We start from the raw sequence: 27,387 nt of genomic DNA, 5'->3' as shown, positions 1-27,387 counted from the left end.
TTATCTTTACTTCTGGTTCAAGAGATTTCAAATTGACACGGAAGTTCCTTAGAGGAGCACTAAGAAAGGATTTTTCAAAGTTCACCTCCTAGCATGATAATTTGACAGGGGCAAGGACAGGGACAGGTCCAGGGACAGGGACAGGGACAGGGACAGGGACAGGGACAGGGACAGGGACAGGGACGGGCACAGGAACGGGATAGGGTTAGGGAGAGGGATAGGGATCGGGATAGGGATAGGGATCGGGATCGGGATCGGGATAGGGATAGGGATAGGGATAGGGATCGGGATCGGGATAGGGATCGGGATAAGGATAGGGATAGGGATCGGGATAGGGATAGGGATAGGGATAGGGATAGGGATAGGGATAGGGATCGGGATAGGGATAGGGATAGGGATCGGGATCGGGATCGGGATAGGGATTGGGATAGGGATAGGGATAGGGATAGGGATAGGGATCGGGATCGGGATCGGGATAGGGATAGGGATAGGGATAGGGATAGGGATCGGGATCGGGATCGGGATCGGGATAGGGATAGGGATAGGGATAGGGATCGGGATCGGGATAGGGATAGGGATAGGGATAGGGATAGGGATAGGGATAGGGATAGGGATCGGGATCGGGATCGGGATAGGGATAGGGATAGGGATCGGGATAGGGATAGGGATCGGGATCGGGATCGGGATCGGGATCGGGATCGGGATAGGGATAGGGATAGGGATAGGGATAGGGATAGGGATAGGGATAGGGATAGGGATCGGGATCGGGATCGGGATAGGGATCGGGATCGGGATAGGGATAGGGATAAAAATATGGAACGGGGACGGGGATAGGGATAGGGGAGGGACGGCGACGGGGATAGCGATAGGGGAGGGACGGCGACAGGGACGGGACGGGGACGGGGACAAAGATAGAGATAGGAACGGGGATAAGAATAGGGATTGGGGTCGGAATAATCGGTCTGCAATCGATATCTAGGCAGTGTAAAATGCAGGTGGCTCAGTGGGAAGGGATTAGTAAGTAGGCATCGGCGAGTATCCTGCATCCCTAATAACTATTACATTCAATGTGCTGTGAGAAGATCGTTGTTTTGCTTGCCTTTTATATGTTTACGTTTGCAATAAGTATAAGCAAAATGGAAAAAAAATTAAGCGATAATGCAAGGAAGTACTTTTTACCCTACCGACCATAGCGTCGAGATACTGGCTATGTGGGTTGTATGAAGTTTCCCCAGTATAAATATTTATATATTTAAAATACATACATATTCGTACCTAATTATTTTTATTTTTAAAAACCGGGACTTAATCGCGTATAACTACATATTAAACTGACATACATATTCGTACCTACTACCTACGCTGTGGTCGCTGTGTAACAATTCTACAATCATTGCAAGAATTTATTTAAAAACAATAGTAATATGTGTAAGGTACAGATGGCCCCCCAGTCGAGAATTGCCCCGCTTTACCTTAATCGAAATAATCGCGGACAGATGTATTTGGATTTGTGGTGTGACAAGACTGGATAGGATTCGGAATGAGTATATAAGAGGAAGCCTGAAAGTAGCACCAGTGACAGAGAAATTGAGGGGAAGTAGATTAGCATGGTATGGGCATGTAATGCGGAGGGATTAAAGCAATGTTATAAAACGAGTGGTAAATATGAAAGTGGATGGATACAATGGTAGTGGAAGGCCTAAAAATGTGTGAACAACGATATGAGAGTGAAAGGTATTAGTATGGAAATGACGGTTGATAGAGAGAAATGGAGGAAGATGATCTGCTGCGCCGACCCCAAATAATGGGAAAAGGGCAAGGGAATGGTGATGATGTATTTACAAAGAAACCTACGGATCCAAATGAAAATCTTATTTTTTGTAAACGTTTCAATAAGAATACTTTTATTACGCGGGCGAAGCCGCGGGTAAAAGCTAGTACATAATATATAAATAATAATACGCACAATATTTCGTGCCAAAAGTGTAAGTAAAGAATTTACAGACACTAATGAAGGGACAGATAATAATCTTTCAGAGGGGATTTAAAAGTAGCAACTTAGCAAGGGATTGAGCGCGTCTCAATTCGATAGGAAGAGAGTTCCAGAGCCGAACAGCCCGAAAAGTGAAAGAATAATTGTAGAATTTGGAAGAGAAAGGAGGAACAGAGAGAAGCAAGTTTTGTGAGGATATGCCAGAAATATAATTTCAGCTGCGAAGATATGCGATTTCGGAATATACGAGTATCTAATTCTATTAGCAGGCACGCTCAACCCGTAAGCCGTGCAAAACTTGCGATGGAAAATTAGACGATCGTTTGTGTTTTAAATATCATCTTTCCTCAATTACATATGACATACACTTCTTCCGTTAAAATATTACTTTCAAGGTAGGCCATGAAATTAATTAAATTAACATGCCTCGGCCATATACCATTAGCTACCTATTGCTATTTTAAATTGTGGTAAGACACAACTACCAAAATATCGATTGACAATTTAATTTCAATGAAAATGACACATAATTCCATTCAGATTCCGAAGAACTGTTCTTGCCTATCAATCCAACGTTTTATTTCTTCAAGATCCAAGTTCCCAAGTTTCCCTTGAACCACTTGTTTAGTAAGTACTTATATATTCTAGTTTTAATGAGATTTATGTACGACATTTGCTTTTGTTAAAAGCTGTAACAATGGAATATAAAAAATATTTGCAACCGTCAGTTAATTTGTGGTTTTTAACCGAACGGAATGTGTGGTCTAACGAACAGACTCAAATCATCAATAAAATAATCATAACTAGCTTCATAATAGTCTCCCGCGTATTTTTATGTCTGTATTATGAAGTAAATGGTCATCGCGTCACCGCGGGCACAGAAGCGTCTAAAACGGCTTAAGAGTGTTGTATGGAGCACGTCACACCGGTGGCGTTTCAACTCGATGCCGCGTCTAACGGCCTCATCTGCATACCAATGGCGTTGACGGCATCATGAAGCGATTTCATGCCACATTTTCCTTTAGTCTTATAGAAAGAAACAAAGACATTGTTTTTCTTATAGTTTCTTAGAACATTGTAACTATAAGACAAGTGAAATATTTGGGTGATTGTTTTGTAAATGAACTTTAGAAGTTGATTGACCGTTCTAAATTTTCTAATACGATTCACAAAAGGGATACGATTTTAAAATACGTTATTGTTTAAGGTTCGGATTCATTATAACTTCGTACAGCGCGTTTTGTAGCAAGTAAGTACACTAATGGGACCTACGACCTACATTCATAAGGGATGTGTAAGATTTAATTTCCTATTCTATTTAAAATCAACTGTTTACAAACATCTCATCGACATTCAAGTCTCCGAATAGAAATGGGTTGAAAAGAAGCAGTGTGTGACGGATTCCATATTCAGTGTGTTTAGGTTGACGGCGAGCCTCGGCGATGAACCGTCGCGTCTGTAGTTTGCAATGCAAATGCAGAACCTGCTACAGCTACCGCTCACGATCTATTGGGGCAGCGAGAGGAGGAATCAACAGATATCTTCATATAGAATAGAATAGAAAACATTTATTTAACGTCACAACAATAAAACAGAACACATGCAAACAAGAAAACATTAGACGCTAAAATAGCCTTCACTCAGCATAATGCCGCGGACATCCGCAACGCTGGTTTTCTGCGGGGACTTACACTAAATGGCGGCACGTACGCCAACGACACACAATGAATACATTTTTTTTTATGATTTTAGTTTATAAGTATATAAAAAATTATATCAGTTTTAGTCATTGACTTTATAATTAGAAACTTCGTATGGGAACCAAAAACGGTGCCAGCACGGAGAATGTAATGAAATGAAATGAAATGAAATGAAATATTTATTTTTCAAGTAGGCATATTACAATGCGCATATGAACGTCAAATAAAGCTACGCCGGCTCTAACCCTACGCCTCAGCCTCGAGAAGATTTCAGTCCCCCCTCAGTTGGGAGGGGGGTATCCACTATGGGACCGGCAAGAAACTCGGCGGGCAACTTCTTTTCAAAACATTACATCTTATAATTAACATGCATTAAATAACAACATACAATTTAACATGCAAAAGTATTCATCAAGGAATATGAACAGACTAGGTACTCTATGGAAATCAATTTCAATAAATTATATTATTGCTTAATAATACCCCCCCTTAATATGTTCCCCTTTCAACCTGATACCTTTTGAAATATTTGATTTACCTTGCCCATACTTTTATTTTAGTGAGATGGTGTCAACGACGACTTAAATAGGTACACTGTCTTAGATCCAGTACATAACAGTGAATTGTTTAAATTATGTATTCACAAATAGAATGCATTGAAAAGAAACAGCGGCGTGACGGACTCCATATTCAATGTGCTTCGGTTTAGAGGCGGCGCCTCACTGAAGTAGAGTTTACCGTTTGAATTGCAAATGCAGTGGCTACGGACTCGCAGCCCAGTGCCCAGAGCTTACAATGCTAATGGGAGATCTAGAGGAGGGATCAGTGGACACCTTGAAATCAATTTTAGTGAGGAGCCGTGAAATCGAGAATATGTCATGTTTTCAAAAGCAATGTACTTAGAATGACTGTTAAGGTATTTGTTGGGAAGACCCAGGTGAATCGGATCGTACTTACACTTAATTCTGCCTGTAATGGCTGGTTGGGTGAACGTCGTCCGGAAAATAAATTGCGGGTAGCAAGTACATAGACGAGACTAGCTCAGGACCGGGTCAAATGATGTACTAGAAGAGAGGCCAGTGGTCGATAAAAAACTGATATGATCAGATGATGATTAAATGCCTATCTGAAACATGAAATAGTTGTATTGCACCAAATTGAAATGGGGTCATTTTCCCGTCCATTTGATGAGCGGGCATGTTGTCCCGCATTATGTCGGGTGCGATCGGCTTTTAACGCTCCGCCGAACATCACATTTCGGGATATGAATACAAGCTGATTGGTTATTAACGCGGAGCGTACGGCAAAGCTACGCCATAAATACTGCTGTTAATACCTATACGATTATGTATTCTAGTATATTCTAACTTTATAAAAACATTATCTTATATCACTATACAGTGATCATGTTATTAACATTTAAAATGATTTATTAAAAGTTTATTGCAAATGAACCTGAAAATTAAAGTAACAGCTGACCAAAAAAATACTAGGTTCGAGACCCAACTCGAACCGCGGACACTTAACTACTCACCCCCGGTTAATATTAATTGCAAGCAAACTATTAGATTTAGCTTCTGTTCGTAAATTCGCCTCGTCATTTGTCACTCGCAATATGTTTTCCCGGGTTTTCCTTCAATTAGTTTTTGTGGCGCTCTCTGAAACTCCTAAAACGTATGAGTTTTACTGGGAATTTGAACCCGGAACCACTAGATCACTAGTCCATTGCTCTTCTACCTAAGCTACCGAGGCGCCATCCAACACAGCTGATATTTTCACCATATCATTTGCCATACAAAATTAACTGACTTGTCTATAATTTTGTAATAATTTTGGCGACAGCCAGCTTAGTACGTTGTATTCTCGATCCTCCGCGCCATATTGCACTCTGCAATGAGTGCACTTCCGCCGTAAGCCAATAAAGTCGTGTCTACCAGCTTCATAATAGATACAGCTTTTGGCTCAACTTGCAATATAACAGCGGAGCTATAAGCCCCGTGTTCCCGACGCTTGACGCTCTTTATGTTCGGCTCATCTCGATAGTAAATGATGGAATTTTCAATCAATCCAATGGAGGAAGGATGAAGGATGGAGGAAATAGAACTCTGTCTTTTTCTCTCGCTCCCTCTTTTACTGTCTTTTTCGCCTCTCTCTCAGTCTATCGAGTTTATTAAGTGGTATGTATAATATGTACATCAACTTTCATAAGTTACCACGTTGAAGGTGGGACGGTGCAAGTGTGTCTTCACGACTCTAGCATCTGTCCCAAGCTCCAAAGAACTCAGATCACTCCATGCTTTAGATTTATGTATCGGCTACAGCTTTTGAACACTGGTTTCTCCGAGCCTTCGCCTAGCAAGCTTTTTAAATAACATCAGTGCAATAAGGGACGCCACACAACTCTCAATTTCAATAACCAGAGATATCGTCCTACTGCTCATCGCCAATTGGCGAATCATCGCTTCTGTGAACCAGTAGATGACTCTTCGATTACTAAAGAAAGAAGATCCATTGGATCTGTACAAGACGACAATAATTTGTATGCAGTAGAAATAACTAGACTATCTTTGACGAAAAATATGCAAGCAACTAAAATTGTCAAGAACTAATTGTCTTGCACGTTATCTTTTCACGGAATCGTAATGTAATATTTTCGATTTTTCAAATATTTGTGATAGCTACAAATAAATTCCTTCCATAAAGTTCACGTTATATAGGGTACGGAGCTACGGAATAAGCTAGGAGACCGGCCAACAATGGTTAGTTGTGAGCATGCAGCCTATAAGAACAGCCACGAGCGATATTGCGAGCACACGTCTGAGAAGATTGTAAGATTTTCTGTTTACTCCGCGCTGCAAACATGTGGCATCGCGGTTCAATATCACAATAAGCAGAACACTGGACTGGGGTCTGGGATATTGCGACACGGGACTTAAATTGCATTCTGTTTGCCTCTTATAACGACAACAACTAGGTTAATTATGACGGCAGATCGAAGTCATGAAGGGTACTTCGAATCGACGAAAAACGACACCCTTCGAACAGAGGTCAATACGGGAGCTATTACAGTGGTGGACCCCATCAGATTAGCGGTAGCCACAAAAGAATAAAACTGCACGCAAGTCAATATGCCGCTGCTGGCATCTTGATTCCTGAAGTCTCTGTAAAGCGCATATGGAAATATTCTAGAGTAGGTATGTGGATAGGCATATCTGAAAATTATATTTGTTTGTTTCCCAGACTACAACCTCTGCTGAATGGCCTTAAAATGCATTGAGATTAATAACCAAAATATTATTATACTTATTCTAACTCAATAGTTTTAAATATGATGTAAAAATTGCCTAAATTTCCCTTAAAACACTTGTGTTAAACGTCTCAGGGCTGAAAGAGCAAACTTCGGCTCACAAACACGAGTTGTGCTGAATATGTATGCGGTGTGTCGCGAGGTGAGTAATGTGGCCCGTCGATGTTATTGTACGAGTAAACAGCACTCTTCCACGTTGTTTCTGACGGCTGGTGATTTGCCACTCCATATTTCGTTTATTCATGCACTTGCATAGGTATACATAATAATGGGCACAGCAGACAACTCCGCTGACCACTTCTTGTTGTATACTTACCTACTTCAATAAATAAAACACTGTGAAAAAAGTTTAAAAGTAAATAACAAACGTTTGGTGGAGAGATTCGCTGGCCAGGAGGCTGAGATACGTACCTACCTTCTTGTAGATATTATCCAGCTTCTTCTAGTCCAGCTATCCATCCAGGTTACTAAAAAAAATATAACATCCCTACTTATCCCAAAAATCTGACACGAGCTATCGTTAAAGAATCGAATGAGCCCCAGGCATTCTTATTTATTAGTCGCGCTGCGCGCCGTGTCGACCGCCGCTCGACAAATGTAGGTATTCGGAATTACCCTCAGAATAAAACCTGGCGACGAGTTAGACATATAACGAGCCGTCATCAGACCAGCGGAATGAGCCTCAAGGACTCTCATTTGTCTGTCGCGCCGGCCACCGCTCGACAAATGTATTCATAATTACCCTCCGAATGAAACATGCCGACGAGTTTTACACAAGACAGATCATTAATCTACATTTTGCTTAGAAATTATTTACAAACTCCCTGAGAATTTTAACATGTGTATTACTCGTGTTTACTTTGCGTTATTATCTAGATGTACCTCTAGGTATGCAGAACGCTACCTATTTATTTGGTGTAAGATTTGAAGTTTCGATGAAAGAGATTAAATAATAACACACTTGCATCCAAAAGCAACCATGTTAAATATACAACATGTTAGAGTAATAATCAGTTGTTTATACGAAAATAATTACAGCATTGAGCGCCGGCGGCGGGTGTTAGTAAATATTCGTGCCCGTTATTGGCACATGCATGATAAATCTATCAATTTATCCGTAAGTTGGCTTCCCTCCAGCGCGGTAACGCGGCCCATTTGCCAGATTTGAGCTATTTACTAGCAGGTAAACACGCCGGGAAACATCGCGATCCATCCAATTTGCTTCCATATTGGATACCACATGTTAGATGTTTATCGTTATTCAAAGGTTTACCACTGCTATTTATTTGAATCATACTTAGTAAACATCGGCTGCTAAAGTAACTAAGCAGTTTTTGTAAGCAACAATTTGCAAGACATAAAAAATTCAATCACACATCAATCAAATTGTAGGAGGATTGATGATGTGATATTAGCAGCAAAACATAAAGTAGCTCTGTACCTCCCCAAATCCAGATAACAGTAGTTGATGTACAATACCTAAAATTCTGGAAATTTTAATCTTTCTAGGATACAAGGCTGAATCAATAAAGCATTTTCATTACAGCGTTCTTGTGGCCATGATCTTGCATTTTCATCTCATGCTAGCGGATTTCAATAGCGTAAATCTGTCTATCATCGTCTCAAATAAAATTACAAGATATGAGAGATGATTCCTTTATTTTTTTCAAGTGATAAAATGTAACAAACCGAAATTGTAAACTGAAATAGATACCATATACTAAAGAAAAAGCGATCAAGCCCACTGGTGGCGAAGCCGGGAATCGAACCCAGGTCTCCAGGTAACGCGGCTGACGTGCTAAAACCGTTAAACCACCCCGACCGCCGAGGTACCCGTCGAAATTTCTCTAGTGTATGTTAATATAGCCAAAGAGATGGTGCTGCCATCTATCGATGTAGGGAACAAATCAAATTATTTTATAAAATATTTTTTGATTTCTTTTTTTAAATAGTAACACTACTATATATAAATTATAAACTGAAATAGATACCATACACTAAAGAAAAAGCGATCAAGTCCACCGGTGGCGAAGCCGGGAATCGAACCCGGGTCTCCAGCTAACGCGGCTGACGTGCTAAAACCGTTACACCACCCCGACCGCCGAGGTACCCGTCGAAATTTCTCTAGTGTATGTTGAGCTGGAGACCCGGGTTCGATTCCCGGCTTCGTCACCAGTGGGCTTGATCGCTTTTTCTTTAGTGTATGGTATCTATTTCAGTTTATAATTTATATATAGTAGTGTTACTACTTAAAAAAACAAATCAAAATATATTTAATAAAATAATTTGATTTGTTCCCTACATCGAAACCGAAATTGATCAGAGAATCGTTTAGTCTGTATCTTGCGATGATCGTTTGGTCCGATAGGAGTGCGACCGCAATAACGAGAAGACAGTCCTATTACCGCGGATGGCCGGCACCGGCGACAAATCGCTGCCACTCGCGCAAACAATGAGATGATTTTTTTTTCAAGTAAGAAAATGAAAGAAACCTAAATTGATCACAGAATAATTTTGTCTGTATCTTGAGATGATCGTTTTGTCCGAAAAGCGCGACCGCGTTAACGGGGAGACAATCCCATTACCGCGGATGGCCGGCACCGGCCTCAGATTGCTGCCACTCGCGCAAATTGCCGCAATACTTGTCGGTACACAGTACACACGGGTTTTACCACACAACATGGCCCCTACCATGAAGTTTTCACCCTACTCGATAGTGACATCTCGGAAAATGTAGTCAATTTTTTGAACGCGGGAGCGCACTTAACTTCTTTTACTCAATGTCATTTTCCGTGACGTGTGATATCACAAAACGTATTCTTAAATCATCATCCTCCTTGCGTTATCCCGGCATTTGCCACGGCTCATGTGAGCCTGGGGTCCGCTTTGACAACTAATCCCAAGATTTGGCGTAGGCACTAGTTTTTACGAAAGCGACTGCCATCTGACCTTCCAACCCGAAGGATAAACTAGACCTTATTGGAATTAGTCCGGTTTCCTCACGATGTTTTCCTTCACCGAAAAGCGACTGGACATAAGTTCCGAAAAACTCATTAGTGCGAGCCGGGGTTCGAACCCGCGACCTCCGGAACGAAAGTCGTACGCACTTACCGCTAGGCTACCAGCGCTTCCGTACGTAACGTATTCTTAAATATCAAAACTTATGTCTGGCGGTGAATTGCTGGCGATAGCTGCTGTCGCGAGGGTTCAACAGATTGTGAGTGGAAGGATTCTTGTCAGTGGCTGTAAAAACCACGCGGTGCTTGGGAAGTTATGGGGGCGCTGGTTCGTTGCACTTGCAATTACCCCAATGGGACGGAGCTAAATTACTTGTTTGTGCTATTTGACTAAGAAAGAATAAGAAGTGAAATAAAAGCTTCTGACATAGCGTTATACCGCTTACCTATTAGTTGATTATCTAATAAATTGGTTTCGAGTTTAAATCCTCGAAATAGGCGCTGGTGTCGTTTCCAACTTTGTAACATTATATTCTACTTACGTATTCTTGTAATGTTAATTAGAATGAGAAAGAACCAAAAATCCGCCATTAGTTGGTTCTGATTCTACGCCTACTAAAAATGATTCGGTCGTTTTAACAGTCTAGCGACCTGTGAAGTGTGCTCGGGCGAACGGCGTTTAATCATGTGGCACTCGAGTTCCGAGGAAAGCTTAGTTACTCGTAAGTCGAGACCTATAAACTATAAGTACCTACGTGTGGGATGCTCGAGCGGCCGGCGCCTCGGCCACCCCGACTGAACCCGCCATCTATTCTCACGTCCGCGTCCGCCCCGACCGAGCCCGGCGGCTATTCTCACGTCCGTCCGGCTGAGCATCCACACTTCACGCCCTCACACCTCGCTAATGCATCCGGGAATGCACTCAAGCTGCAGAGCTGTTAGCTATAAATTAGTTTAGGACGTTACTCTTTGCCTTCTGAACCTAGTGTTACTTACAAAGCACATTTACTACTTGATTAACAGGGCTACTATAATTGTATTTATTATTTCATAGTTCTAGTAAATTTAGTAACACATTTCACAAATCATTCACAAAACATTATTTTTTCTTTACAGGTGACGACGAATGCAAAATAATCGCTGGAGCTCACAGCATCAGAATAAAGTTGCAGCAGGTAAATATGAGAAACGTCTTACTCGTAGTATTTACATAATTCTAAAATTTGATCTTTAGCTAGTGCTAGGCACTGGTTAATACTTAGTAAGTATCAGTAACCAATGTTTGCGTGTTGTGAACATATTCCGCGTGAACGCCGCATTATTGGTGTCAAGACCGGAATCGAGTGGCATCGCGGATTACATATCCTATCTTTATCGACACTCGTAACCCGATGTCGTTGTTCCCGTTTGTTCCGCATCGACACGCTACCAATAAACGCCAAAGAGTAATCAAAAGGCAACACGCACGTCCTCTATCGACATCGTAAAACGATATCCTTGCTCCCGTGTCACAACCGAGCCGTCGAAACTGTACCAACAAACGTTAAATAGTAATCTAAAGGTGCGCCGAGGTCGCCGGGATATGAGCTCTTTGAGACAATCTCGGTTGCGTTAATTGTGGGGAAGTGGAGTAGGAAGGGGGGGGGGCGCTTCCAATCACAATCCATCCTTTAAAATCCATTCACCCTGGGAGATTAGAATAAAAAAGACATTCAATTCCGCTATACAATCTTCTAAGATGTAGATTGTAGGTTCAAGACAAAACCGGAAGTAGCTGTCTCGATCCAAGACTTTTCTAAACTCAGCATTGAAAATTGTAGTGAAATATTGTTTTCTCAAACATGCAATGAAATATTGTCTTTACGTTCCTTAAAATGGGCTGGGAAGTATCGCTTTTTGGGCGCAACAACTCGAGAGGACTGTAAAGGGATTTCATATTATTTTTTAGGCCTAGGCCTGCAAAGTAACTTTTTTTTATGAAATATTGTCCTTTAGAGCATTTTTTTTATTTCATTGTATGTTTGAGAAAAGCACTATACATGCCTCGGCGTGAAAACGGATTCCCGGCCTCGTATCCCTATCCGGCCTCGCTCGCACGCTCGCTCGGCCGTATATACCCACTTGGCCGGAAATCCTTATTTTCCCTGTAATGTACTATTATCCAAATTGCTAACATTTTTCACAACTACTTACTGCAGCTATTTTCCCACATTATCGGACTTGGCGAACTAAATAATCACGCCACGAGGAAGTAGAGAAACTCAGGAGGGCGGAAACATGCAGTCTTGAATTTTAGTAAAAGTGATGACATGGTCGTAAAAGCTCTGCATGGCGTAAGTTTTCAGGCGCGTTGTAACGAAGTTATTAAGTACGAAGTTATCCCACTAGCGGCCACGGTACCAGGGCAGGATAATAGACCGGGACTATCAAACTCTCGTAGATAAACCACCTGTGACCTAACACCTACTTGCACCGGCTACCGCTTAGATTTATACGTCTGTAATCATGTCTGAAATAGCCTTACATGGACATTAGGCGACATAGCCCTAAAAAACTTTCTACAAACAGAAACCATGGGGAGGGCTCATGGTGCCCATCTTGCGCCCTCTTCCAAATTTTAGTGCTGATGATTTTTATGACCCCACCATATATTAACCTATACTCGTACATATTGATATGGCCCAGATGGTAAATTGGTGTATGTCTAACATGGTAGCAATATGAAGGTACTACATTCACTATTAAATAGTTTTACGTATGTAAGTATAAAATTAAACAACGTATTATATAAACACTGTAAACAGCCATCGATACTTCTTTGTATTATTGAAAAGGAGGTAAAGTCATACGTAGGAAGATACCTTTAAGAGGCATTTTAGGCTTTAAATAATCTTATCTTCTAAATAGAATATACACTACTTTTCCCTGCAGTCTTTGTTTTCTCCAAACTAAAGTAACCCGATCCTCCATTGTGTGCGCCTCACAATTTTCTCATTTTTCCCCTCTCCATTAAGAAAGGGGTGTCAAGTTGATACGTTTTAATAAAGAGCCGTCGGACCGGCGCCGTGAGGACGTGACACCGTCTTCCCACATATATCCATCAGGACAATTCTAACTCCCACTGATAGCATTAGGACATCTGAATGATAATGTATTCGGATAACGTGCATTTCTCTCATGCTTGCCCGTAGCGTGTGATAGACACAATGACCGAATGACATCTTCCGGATATCGTTCTGATGTCGGCGTATGTTGGAATTGGCTGCATGTATCCATACTTCACGAGGGCGGGCTTATGAACTCGATAAGGTTGGTGATACATGATTGGCGTCTTCGCACGGCGCTAAACACATGGGTACGGTTTGATTGTATACAAGTATCTTGTCTTGAGGATTCTTTGCTTATCAACCAACAGTGCCAACTGACGGCTGCCTGATCCGCATTCATATTGCATTTCAACATTATGTCTAATGAAATTATTGAAGATATGCAAGGGCTTTACGCCTTAGAGTGAAGTATTTGTTCAGATAGTTCAGAGAAAACTTTTTTTTTTTTTTTTTTTTTTTAATTTATTAAAGAACAAACAGTCATACAATATACATATGTAAACTTAGCTATATTGCCAAAATTTAATTAATTATAGACCTATAGTTCTCCAATTTACAAAAATCGAGTTACAATAAGAGTATTAAAGTATATTTTATTACCTACTATATGATAGGCAGTGTAGTTAAATACATTAAGAAGTGTAAGAGAAATTAATTCAAAATGGAATGGACGTTTTAGACAAAATTATCAAATAAAACAAATCATAATCTTTTCAACTGTTGCTTTATTAAGTCTCGGTAATAACGACAGAAATTTCAAGTAGGTCCACACGGCACACTACAAATAATTAATTACAAAACATCGGCGAAAGTGTTAAAATCTTTCATCCAATCAATCCTCGGTAAAGTACTCGTATTGGCAGAGGCGTCAAAGACTACCCTCATCCTTGCTGCACTGATTAAAGGGCAAATTGTACGCCGTGAGGTGCGACGCGAATTTTCTACTGAGGTATAAGTGGAGATAAATCTCTGCTGCTCAAAAACATTTCATTTGTAATTGTTCTACCTTTGGTAAGCTACTTATGTGAGAATGGTTAGTAGATTTGACATGTAGTTACCTACGTGCCCTTTTTATTTTGACTGTATAGTAACGGCACGACGAAGTTTTGAACTAAATCAAGCGAGCGGGCAGGATAATGTATCCTTGCACAGGATTCCTACAATTCACGTAAAAATTTTAATATCGACGCGTGGTTCACCTCATGAATGCTCCGATCTACTTTAACATTAACCTCTTTTAACAACTGTTAGTACGCTATAATAAACAGTTTTGTTATTTTAACACGCCGGTGAGTGTTCGTGACGTTTTAATGACAATTTGTGAGAGCAACCATATGGTTTTATTTTTATTTTTGCATCGAGAGTAGGTAGTTTCATAGTTGTAATGCAATGAAATCTAAAGGAGAAAACAGAAATCTTAAGAGGACCATTTTATTTTCATAAATATTATTACCCCATACAGCTACTACTACTGTGAACGAAGAGAATGGCTTGCGTTAAGGTCGCAAAGCCGACATTAGTTGGTGCAATGTCGCGGCTCATATAAAACTTGAGTTACCTTCCACCTCCGAGTTGCAGGCGAGCAACTAAACAACTGCAGTTAGCGGGATGCACTCTGCATCGCGGATGACGTTACATTACAGCAGCGGCGCGGTGTAAGAGCGCCTACAGATTATCCGATACATTGCCAGATGTAGAATTTTGTGACCTCGGGGTACCACACTGTTGTGGTGCAGCAATAATAAGAATGTTTACATTTCTAATTTTCTACACAAAAAATATAAGTGAGATATCAGTGGTGTCTATGAGATAGACACTGTAGGAGTGATCTGTACCGTTACCATGGGCTGCCCAAGTGAGAGCCGTATTACTTTACTCAGAAAGTAAGTGAGTTTACGTTTGTTTACAATATATTGTGCCTAACTTCACGCCAAAGAAGCTGCTTCTATCCCTTTCTAAGTTTATCAATAAACGGAGAAAGAACTATAGGCGAATGCTACGCCTCTGGTGTTTACGCGATGGAACTAAAATCATAAGTAAATGTAATTTACCTATCGAAATCTGTCAATATAGGGTCTACTGCAAATTTCGAAACATACGCACTGAGGGATTCTTCCTCTTTCACTTTATACTGATAAGAGTAAAAGAGACTCATGTCCACATGTCGATAACTTCGGTATTCGGTAGTAGGCCTCAAACCATAGGCAAAGTCATTCTGACGTGACATTTCTGTCAAGTTATACAAAAATCACACGGAATTTTCACAATTATATTTGCAGTTTTAAATAAAATTATGACTAACATATTGCATTAATTTATAATATTACGTGAAATTCAAGATTAGCTAAAATTGAATAAAAAGATAAACCAGTGAACAAATCAAATAAGGTAATGAGTTATTTTTGGCCATCATATTGTACTATTTACAATTGAGATGATTATAATGCTCAAAGCAGTTTTTGGTTTCAGAAAGATGACGGAAGCTATGATTGAAATCAATATTTCCGAACAAACCCGTATGGTATTCAGTCAACATGGAAGATGGTTCAATTGATATTAATACTGTGGCACTCTGGCAGTTACGCTACTCAAAACCTTAGGGCAGCAGAGGGGAGCAGTACCAATTTATAGGTGTTTTTGTTCCGCGATGCACTTAATGGTATTATTGGCCATGATCATCACAGGTATATGTATAGAAGTGCTCCAATAAAGGAAAAAACCTCAACTCCAAAAAATAATCCTGTTACTAAAATAAAGTATTTCATTAATTGACTTTGTTTATTTGTGATGTTCTCGAGTAGTAAAGAAATAGAAATATTTTTTACAGAAAAAGGGTACATAGCATCTTATATAGAATTAGCTTTTGCCCGCGGTTTCGCTCGCGTACTAAAAGAATTCTTATTCAAACATATACAAATAATAAAATTTTCGTTTGGATCCGTAGGTTTCTATGCAGACGTTTGTCTGCGTTTTTTTCGATTACTCATATTACTATTGTTTTTAAAAAAGAAATGCTTGCAGTGGTTGTACAAATGTTACACAGCAACCACAGCGTAGGTAGTAGGTACGAGTAGGTATGTATTCTATATACACTGAGGAAATTACATATTGTACAACAGAACTCACATAGCTAAAGTAGTTTCTCGCATTATCGCTTACAATTACCGATTGCCGACCGATTACCCCTATCCCTATCCCTAACCCTACCCCTATCCCTATTAGGGTTTGTTGGGATTTTCCGCCAAGCAAAGAACCGGGAAATGAACTTGAAGGCTGTAGGCATAAACCCTATAATTTATGAATTTATTATGCACACTATTGGCGCTTTGTAAATAATTTGTAATTGTTCAAAAATACTTCTTTTCATTCATAAAACATTGTATTGTGTAGTTACTAAATAGTCATAAGTTTAGCATTTCAATATGTGCAATATTACTTTTATGATTAACAAAGTAATTGTTATTCCTGTAATTGTTTCTTCTGCTGTATGTTGTATTAAATATTGTATGTTTGTGCTGATTGCCAAGTTGCCAATGCTCCCAATAAATTAAAAAAAAAATTAGCTTTGTCAACTTTGACACTAGGACTTAGCTGAAATGTCAATCGTTGACGCTGAACCATGGACTTTTAAATCTATGCGCTAAACGCCGATCGAAATTCAGTCTAGCTCTGTCATGTCAATACGGAAAAGTGATAGAGATAGCTAAGCTACGATAACGATGTTAATCATAATCGTTTGTGCATTTGGCTACGTGCCCTACCAAAAAATTAGATACAATTTTTACTTGTTTCAAAATGCTTTTTCTACTCACTTTTGTTTTGTATCAAATTATAATCTTCATATACACCGCATAATGGCTTATCGCCTTCAAAAGTTCTATACCTTACCTTAGACTTTGTCGTTACCTATGTCGATATCGTTGTAATTGATGTTTGATATGTACGAAAACGCTGAATTTTAGGTTTTTAGTTTTCGTTTCACATCAATTTATTAAATACTTAGCCTGTTACTCAAGAATATTACAAAATAAACAAAGTCACAGAATGAGATACTTTATTTCAGTAATAGGATAATTTTTTTGAAGTTTTTTCCTTTGGTTCACTTCTAATATATACCCACGAGATGTTATGGTGACAACAGGTACAAGTATTGTGCATTGAGGAACTAACATGCCCATGAATTGGTACTGCCTGCTGCTGTAGGTAATCAGTTGATTCTTATTTAACTGCCTCATTCATTATCAATTTGAACAATCTTCTACGTTGGGTTTGCTGAATACCATACGGCTGGCATGGAAATATTGTTTTCAATAATATCTTCTTTTTCTGAAAGCAACCAATATAATCATCTCAACTGTAGCTAAACAGTACAAAATGATGAATAAATATACCTAACTCATTACCTTTGTAAAAGTATCAAACACTGGTTTCATCACTGGTTTATCTTTTTATCGAACTACTGACTAACTGCTACATTTAAGCTGTTCTTGAATTTCACGTAATATTATAAATTAATACATATTAGTCATAATTGTATTTAAAATTGCAAATATAATCGAGAAAATGTTGTGGGATTGTTATATAATTTGACAGTAATGACACATCACAGTGAATTGGTGGTTTACTTTTACGCTAGTGACTGTCAATGATTACTCACGTAAAGTATTGAGTTTTCACTAGAGACTGTCAAATAGTTCTGGTTCTATTGACTTCATACAGTTAGAAAGAGAGCGCCTTAGCTGTTAAGTTAGGAACGTATTGAAAACTCGGAGTAAATACGTTAATAACTTATGGTACCGATGAAAATTTTAGTACGTGAGCGTTTCCGCTTGGAGCGCTGTTCAGTTTTTCCATACATTTTCCGTAACTCTCACTGAAAACGTAACGTATTTTTTAACTCAAAAAAGTCATGGTAAGGCTACTGTGTTTAACATTGAGCTAGAGAGTTCACTTTTTTGCGTTAATTGTAGCTTGACACACACATTTTACGTACTTCTATGCGATATCTGATTCCGTAACGGACAATGTGAAACGCTGTAACATTTAAAGACTAGACGGATTAGCCACCGTACCGTAGACCTATTAGTTAGTACTGCACTTTTTGTGCAATATTTGCTGTAACCAGCACATAGCGTTCAAAGTAGCCTGTATGTGTAGATTAATTATAATTTTTATGCCGCTCCGTATCTGTATGATATTTTGAAGCCGCTCGTGTCGCGTGTAGCACCATGTGGTTTGTTGCCACCCAGATGTAGGCACGGACGGCACGGTCCCCGTTCAGCCTCCGCCCGCAGCTCACAACTTGTATTAATTACGATCCGCCGATATCGGGTTACGCGTTAATTACCACATGGCGCCCTCCTGAGACACCCGCGCTGTGGAACAAGCACAACAAGCTGCCTAAATCAGAACAACGATAAATACAAACGTATTCGGATTTGTAAAATATGATTCCAATTTGAGATGGGCCGAATATCTTCAATGTTCGTATTCGGCCGAATAGTTCGGTTACATTGCCGAATATTTACCGAATAAACAAAGTAAATAAATAGCGTAAGTTGTTTCGTTTTTCATCGGATAATGACATCCTATTTCAGCATTCTAAGGGAACACGAAAGGGAGATAGAATGCGTTAAAGTATAAGTACCTACAATAATTATGTAAAAAAGTAAAAATAACGTAGCTTAACAAACAAAAACGAAAATTTTCTTATGCACTAAATTATAGGAACATTAAGAGCCTTAGTACCCATTACCAATAATTGAAAAGTTTTTAACTTCTAAGCCAGGATTAAAAATATGGCGGAACCGAATATTCGGCCGAATGTTCGGTTCGGTAACGGCTGAACCGAATGTTCGGCCGAATATTCGTATTCGGCAAAATCCGTATTCGGCCCATCTCTAATTCCAATACAACAATTGCAGAATAAAAAACCTTACAGCCGCATAGATTTCAGCTCTCTCAGACTGGGCCTTTTAAGCGAGATTTCTAGAGTTAAAATTTGTATAAAATTACTTTGCACTCTTGTATGACATAATATATCATATGTAAAATAATCAATGAATGCTTCTTTCAATTTAATGTTTGAAATTGTATTTGGACTGAAATTGTATATAATCTTAATTTAATTGCTGTTAAATAATTTATTGATGAACGTGTAATATTTATAATATTATTAATAAAATGTCTATGTCTATGTCTATGTAAGTAAAACGCAACTTTTTCATCAGTTTATGAAAAATCAAGAGAGCTTTATCAGTTGGTGTGCCCTGAGAAATGATATTATTTTTAGACGCATCGAGCAACTTTATTACTAAATAAGTACCTATAAGAACTCAACCTGTTGACTGTTAATTTTATTTGAACAATTTGGACAATTACCAATTTATAAAGCTACCTGTACATTTGTTATGTGTACATATGTAATCGTGACGCGTGAGGCATTTTAATACAGAGGTTTATGATAATATTTAGAAATTGGTAAAGAATTTCTTAATGCGCTTCTTTGGCTTTGCGAGATTGCCTGTAGAGATCTGATGGGCGAATCAACTTTTTGACCGACATTTTTGGTGTCTCTGGCGTTACTCAAAATGTCTCTGGAGTTACCAAGAAATCGAACTTCTAATGAACAAAGTTCCAGTTTATTGGATTTAACAGTTAGGGTTATGTTTTAATATACAGGGTAAAGTGAAAAATACCAATAAAATTCATTATTTAACGGTGAAATTTCACAACTATGTTAAGAATGTGCGGACAGATTTGAGTCGGTCAAAAAGTTGATTCGCCCTGATAAATCTTTCACTTAGCTAAATGAGAATCCAATTTATTTTCTATTCAGATGAAATAAGTTTTAGATTGAATTAAGTACATCACCTGGAATTTCAGTTATCGTACGTCGACAGAATTGCTGATATCGATATTTTATTGAAGGGGTTTCCATTTCAACTTACCTTGTAGGTATTATCCAATTTATTTTCTTAAGCCATAGGTATAGATTAGATACCTATTCAATAACAAGTCGGCTCTATCATATGATAGTCCCCTGCAGTAGTAGTTCAAGTATTTAACTTAGCTTAGCCAATATCGCAATTGCTATTGTTTCCACAACGAAGCATTAAGTACCTATGTCTTACGTTACGTTTGCTACGTGGACATAGAGCGATAGAGATTTGCACGTTGTCTACGCAATTTGATACTCTCCGCAATATTCGCGAACTGAGCGCTGAGCGCTGAGCGGTGAGCGACGCTTCCCACGCCTCTCAGGCGATGAAATACGGATCAATTAAGTTTTAATCTGCGCGTTAATATAAACTCCGCGCTTGCGTTCCCAAAGCTCGCCGAACACAGTTGAGTCGATCAATCAAAACCAACCCTATAAATGCGGTCTATGAAAATGCACGCCATTTAGTCTATGTTTACACTGGCGTTTTATAATGCGACTCGGGTTCATTTGAGTTGAAACTGGGAATAACGTTCAGCAATTACCTATGCGCCGCCCCGACCGGCGGCGGCGGGTCGGAGCGCGAGGACGTTCGAGTAGCGGGTACTCATGTCGCATGTGCAATGTTTCGACAGGACCGAAATTGCATAAATACAGAGTGGCTTTCATCGCTTCCAACGGGAGATGTATGGAGAAACTTAGTTTATGATGCCACTTGATGAAAAAGAGACTAAACGAAAATCTATCCAAGTCCACATAATATAATTAAAAAAAAAACTGTTTCACTCATTTATGATTATGGTGACCTTAAATATTTTCCCTGAAACGAAAATGTTCCCTAAAAGTTTTGCCTGTTAGATTTTTAAAAATAGAAAATGATGAGTTTTGGAGCACAACACAAGACTGTTTAAGGTACTGTCTGGATTTTTTGCTGGTTAGCACAGTGAAAGATCAATTTTATTGAACAAATATCTAATCACTCGCCAAGCGTCAGAGGTGAGAGCTACATGGCGGATGCTGTTTGTCATCTCTGCTGTTCTACGAGTATCATTCAGCGCCGCGCCGGCGCAATCAGCGAGCAAGCAAAACAAACGATCACTCTCAACTCCGAAGACACATTAGAATAAACACTCAATCATTCGCTATTCAGACGCTACATTCAAATTAAAGTAGCACTCACGAGCGAGACGCCGCGAAGAGATTAACCTATTTAAACCACTTAAATTAAACTGAACTCAGTGGTTAAAGTTAACTATAATTGCGTATGCAAAATTATAAATTCTATTTTCAGATCTCTTGTTTATTGGTAAAGTAAGCGGATAGAAAAATTTTCAATCGTCACTGCACTTCTATTTGACTTTCATTATTCATGGCCGTATCTATTTCATTGCACTGCAGAATGCTACCACAGTATACTTACCTTTGCCACTTCAGCTTTTACTTTTTATATACTGAACATTATTTTGTAGTGAATGGATGTTCATTATCCTCGTAATGCTCACGTAATCTATCGTTGTCGTTTAATTTATTTTCTCCAATAAGTTTAGTATAGTACATTTCCTTTGTTTCGATTTAAACACAATAAGAAAGTCCGGATATTACTACTAAATAATTTGTAATTCAACCGGTATTAATTTTGCATGCTGAGCCTAAGCCTAAACTATTTTGCTTTGTTATTATAAATAGGCAGCTAAGACGGGCGCGGCTGAACCAACACGCGGAGGCCGGCCGCGGCCGGATTAACCCGCGCCGGCCGCGGTCGCAGCTTAGCGCAGCGTCACAGTATAATAAAGAGTACTATCGTACAGTATGGCCACTCCCGCTCCCCGCTGAAATCGCCGCCCACCCCCTCTCGGTTACCTGACAGTTACCGCCTGTCAAAAACGCGATCAGTCGACCTGTCATATGTCACTCATACAAGCATGGTACGCGTTCACCTACACGAGCTTAGACTGTGTGCTAGGAACGCGCCTCTTTCATATATTTGATCGCCAGTGTCCGAGGTGTGGCAGCGTTGTGCATATAATCAGGGGCGGCTCACTCCACGGTTCTATCGCCGCGCTACAAGTACATCCTGGCGGCCGCGAGTTCGCGGCCTACTCAGGGGTGGCGCGCGTTCTCACTGAATGCATGTTAGCACTTTCTATTGTTACTTTACGTCGCGAGGTTTTTTTAGCGATGTCCGCGTGTGGAATGGCTAATAATACTTAGTTAAATAGACATATTGAATAAAATAAATACCATAGGACATTCTTACACAGATCTACTACTGATATATTAAGTCCCACGGAAAAATTCAATAAGGCTTGTGATGTTGGAACTTGAACAAAAATATATAAATATACAGTATTATATACCTAGAAAGTACCCAAGACTTGAATATAATAGTATTTATAACATTTTATGTGAGTATTAATTCGTTTTAATCCATAGGTAACCCTATCACCGGACGCCGCGCACGTGCGGCTCGTTTCTTTGTAAGAATTTTGTAGGTATTTAAAAATGCGGCATTTCGTGAACATCAAAGCAGTGGGCCTTCTGTACTTGTACTTTTATATATTCTGTGATATAATACGCAATAAGCGGACAACGCGCTTATCACAACACGCCCCCGCCCCGGTCGGTGTGCGTGCGTCTTTACATTGCGTGCCGCTTTGTTTGTAAACGTTGCGAGCTTATTCCTGCTTACAAACTTTGGTATTGAGTTAACTCTCAATTCGTTTGTACTTAGAAAAGCAAAATCCCGCGCACGCACGCAGTACCTATCGTTAATGCAATGCGTTGCCATGATTACAGAACCAAACAAAAAAAAGATATGTTACTTAACACTTATAAAGTTAAAAATATGCATAGGTAGAGTATTTTACAACAATAATTTATGTGCTTTAACATGTTTATTTAAGACTCATAGATATTTTTAAACAATTAATAACACAGTCTTGAAAAAGTTTGACGTCGTCGAACAATTCGCAATAAAAGAAAAGGGCATTATTTCGTCAAATTGAAGTTTGTTTTGAAATTAAGCTACAATAATTACTACGAACTTCACACAAAAAAATGAGAAAAAATCTTTAGACACCATTTTATCAAAATGGTTGGCGTGTGGGTTGACACATTGTTGCTTATCAGCATCCACTTCTAATACGGGTGTCCCTCTACATTCCTAAGAACGTTTGTTCTATTATCACTTGGCCTAACCGTTTTGGCCTAATGGGCATGTAACCTAATAATCAATTAGCATAACATCCTACTTGGCATAGTGTAATGGATGGCCTAATCTTTATTAGTCCTATTTATTATTACTATATTACTTAAAAGGCCTTATTTTATTTGCAATAAAATTTATGATCATAAAAACTTTTGATCTATACTATTATTCCATAACTCTTTTCGCCTCATATGTATTAGCCTAATATATAATGCGCATAATAATGATTGGCCACATATTAATTGTTCTAAAACATGTCAGGCTTTATAATATGTGCCATAACTATCTAATCTAAATTTGTGTGCTGAATTGTTGCCTGCCTGAATATAACCAGTATACTATACTACTTATTTGTTATTGTTGTGTGTTTATTGCCACAAAAGTGGGTTAGGTTAGGTTAGAACTGCGACAAACACAAAAACGACTTGTCAGAAAAGTGGGTTAGGTTAGAATTGTGACCATTAAAGAAACAACTTGTTGTAAGAAAAGTAGGTTAGGTTAAGTTAGAACTGTGACCATTAAAGAAACGACTTGTCAGAAAAGTAGGTTAGGTTAGAACTCTGACCATTAAAGTAACGACTTGTCAGAAAAGTGGGTTAGGTTAGGTTAGAACTGTGACCATTAAAGAAACGACTTGTCAGAAAAGTGGGTTAAGTTAGGTTAGAACTGCGACAACCACAAAATTGACTTATTGCCACAAACGTGGCTTAAGTTACATTGGAAATATTAAACCAAATTACATTAGGCCAAATCACGCTATAGTACTAGAACTCTGACCATTAAAGAAACGACTTGTCAGAAAAGTGGGTTAGGTTAGGTTAGAACTGTGACCATTAAAGAAACGACTTGTCAGAAAAGTGGGTTAAGTTAGGTTAGAACTGCGACAACCACAAAATTGACTTATTGCCACAAACGTGGCTTAAGTTACATTGGAAATATTAAACCAAATTACATTAGGCCAAATCACGCTATAGTACTAGTAGCACTAACAAGTAGGACATCTTATACTTCTACAAAATTATAGTAGGAGCATAAGTATTAGGACACATAATATTAGTTGAAAATGTTGAAATCACTATAGGAGTAATAGTTATTAGGCCATACAATGCATTAGGAGAAAAATAATTATGACAATGACTTATTATGAAAAACTGTATTAGTATAACTAATGAGTATGCCAATTAACAATGGAACATAAAAATTTAGGACATAAAAATTTCATCCAAAACTGAGCAACCACAATTAGGCATATCATCGTTAGGCCAACTGATCATTATATCGAAGAGTTTTAGAAGAAACAAAAATAGAAGAAAAAACTTTAGGAATCTAGATATACATCCTTCTAATACGCATCTAGAAAATTAATCCTCCGTTCAAGTAGCTTAGCTCGTAACGGAGACAGGCCAAGTAAAACATTCGAAATCGATAAAACACGTGTAATATCTACCTTGACCATAATGAAAGACTTTCCGTGGATTTCCTTTAAATAAGTTGGAAGGGTAACAATTTGTGGTAATCATTTATTTATGTGTAATGAAATGACAGTTCCTTTGTAGCTTTATCCTTTACAAAGGTATGTATGTGTACACATATCATGAAAACCTGACCGCGAGAAGGATCAAAATGGTACCTACCAAGTAAATGTGATGTAAAAAAGTAGGTACATATAAGTAATGCATAACTTACACTGTGACGTAATGATAAATGGTACATTATTAACTCTGCACATAACAGAGTAGGCGAAGGTATTAACATTTCTCTCAGAACTTATATTATACTGATGAGAAAAGGAAATTTCTAAAGTGGAAGGGACATTAAAGGATAAAATATCTTATTTAATGCGCAACGCAACACCCACGCCGACCCGTAATGTCTCACATTTGCCTCAAAATTAACCCATTTCGTCAATAGATACTCTATTTGCATACAGATGAAAATAATTTGACATTGTTGGATTTTTCCACGGCTTCATATTTCCTCTCTCAAAATTACGAAATAAATGCTGCTAAGGGAAAATCCAGGGGATCGTTTTTGTCATTTAAAAATGAATGTGGATATCACATCACACTATTCGGATAGAAATAGATTCACATTTATTGAACGCTACATACAACATAGCATATACCTATAATAAATTAAAAACACTATTATTTAGCGTAAAGCCAATATCTACAAGTCTGCGATCCTTTCTGCGTATTTATTCGATAGAAAACGTTATTAACTTACGTTTAAATATAAAGCGAGCTATAAAGGTGTAGATTATGAAATACTGTCAGCCTTGTTTTTTTTTTGACGGAGTGGGAATGCAGTTACGCACGATGTGTGAGATTCGCCGTTTCTTTCCCCTCCCCTAGCGAGAGGGGGGCAACTTGGCCCTACCCACTAAACCCACTCCGGCGCTTCATCCTCTTTGCCGTTCGTGAGGGCGCGGCGCCCTAACACCTACTGTCAGCCTACTATTACCTTTACTAATATAGCAAAAATCCAGGTTTGTTTTTTAAGTGTTATCTATATAGTGTTATCTTATCTGTAAGTATACTCTTAGATACGTCCATCTTCGAAGATTTTTCGTTCCCGCCGTCGATATCGAATCTCAAATATAAATGTTCAATGCTCTGCTTCACTTTTATTTCAACTCACCTCAATTGTCTCCTATTTCGACTAGAATTCCAATTCCAACTAGAAACGTAAAGAATACACTTTACGAGTAGTTTCTGGATACGCTGCACGTCTGGAGCTGGTATCTGTAACAAGCAGTCTCGTAATAAACTTAACGTTCATAATATTAAAGTATTCCGACATCCGTATCTCGGCGTAATAATGTAGAGCGCTCGTGACTCGACTGTGAGTACAGAATACCATCCTTCACCTCCGACCTCTTCCACCGTGTACTTGAATGAAATATAAGTGACTTCAAAGTATAGAAAGGATGAAAGTACCTATTTATAAATTCAAAGAAATCGATATTTAATCTTTTAAAGTAGGTTTTAAGGGATCTTACAAAACTAAGTCAAAACAACATACGAGGAATACAGTGAGAGACATCATATCATCATATAGAATATAATATTATGTAGATATCTTAGTTGAAAATCACCTTCATAGGAAGGGAGCAGTGGCTAAAACCACACACTGGATCTGGAAGAGTCCGGCAGAGGCGGTCCGACTAAGTGAAAATGGAATTGAAAAAAAAAAACAAGTATTCGCGTAATGCAATTAAAAATATTAATCAATTTAATTACCCTCATCAAGTTCGTTATACATATTTACGAAATCCTATAGTATAACTAATGAACAGCAAACACAGTGAGCTGCAAAAGTGCATGGCGAATGTCTCACTAAACAGTACGGTGTTTTATTAAGTAATTTACTCGAGCCGGTACAACCATTTACTTATATACGTCCTCGTATACGAGTATCAGCTGATATTGTTCACGTCTACATCTCAGCTTCCTGATTAGTTTATAATATTGATGAAATTTCCGGCGCCGGCGGCACGCACGCGTCTCAGCATTAACCATTCAGTAAATTAGCTGTGAGCATGAGCAGCACAGTCGAGCTCAGACGCCAGCAGTCTAATTGCTACCTAGCAATAGCGTCTAACGTAGGTACCTACGCGTTACGCAGCTGGCAGATGTCTTAAACACTCTGAGGCACGCTTTGTTCAGCTTTCATGCACAAATTGTACACAAGTACTGCATCAAAGCTATAAAGATTAGTTAAATTTTCTGAAAAGCTTCCTTTTTCCCTGAACCCTCGGACCTTTCTGAAAACTCTTAAGAAGTTATGAAAGTTTCCATCACAGAGTTTTAATGAATAATGGGAGAACTTTTACTTAAATTACAATTTATAACTTATTGATTTAAATATTATGGAATTTAGATAAAATTATTAATAATTATTAATTTTGAGATTTCATTATTTATACGATTTAAGTACATATTTATGTTTAAGGAAAAATTACAATTACCTGTTGTTACCGGTGTGAAAGTATACCACATTAGAAAACATATGAAGTCCCTATATGAGAATCTGGGAGACATATCGTGCCAAGGAGAATGTTTGCATCACAACACATGAACACAACTAGCTCGCTCAACAATACGCCTCTATTATTGCCGACTGAGAACGAACGCGGAACAATTAAAGCATTTATTATTGCTGCCTGTTTCCCT

At 38.7% G+C, this 27,387-nt stretch overlaps 1 protein-coding gene across 3 annotated transcripts in view; it reads left to right on the top strand.

The window, feature by feature from the left end:
* The window catches only part of LOC125230105 (calcitonin gene-related peptide type 1 receptor-like), a 122,793-nt gene that overhangs the window by 60,037 nt on the left and 35,369 nt on the right, over positions 1-27,387 (top strand). For all 3 annotated transcript variants that reach the window (XM_048135126.1, XM_048135124.1, XM_048135125.1), the window contains one exon: positions 11,074-11,132. The gene's annotated coding sequence lies outside the window, so the exon portion shown is untranslated. The remainder of the gene's footprint in view (positions 1-11,073; positions 11,133-27,387) is intronic.

Source organism: Leguminivora glycinivorella, chromosome 10 (genome assembly GCF_023078275.1).
Source record: "Leguminivora glycinivorella isolate SPB_JAAS2020 chromosome 10, LegGlyc_1.1, whole genome shotgun sequence".
In the NCBI taxonomy this organism is placed as follows: Eukaryota; Metazoa; Arthropoda; class Insecta; order Lepidoptera; family Tortricidae; genus Leguminivora; species Leguminivora glycinivorella.
The sequence above is the reverse complement of the archived record's forward strand: the minus strand, read 5'-3'. Positions and strand labels throughout refer to the sequence as shown.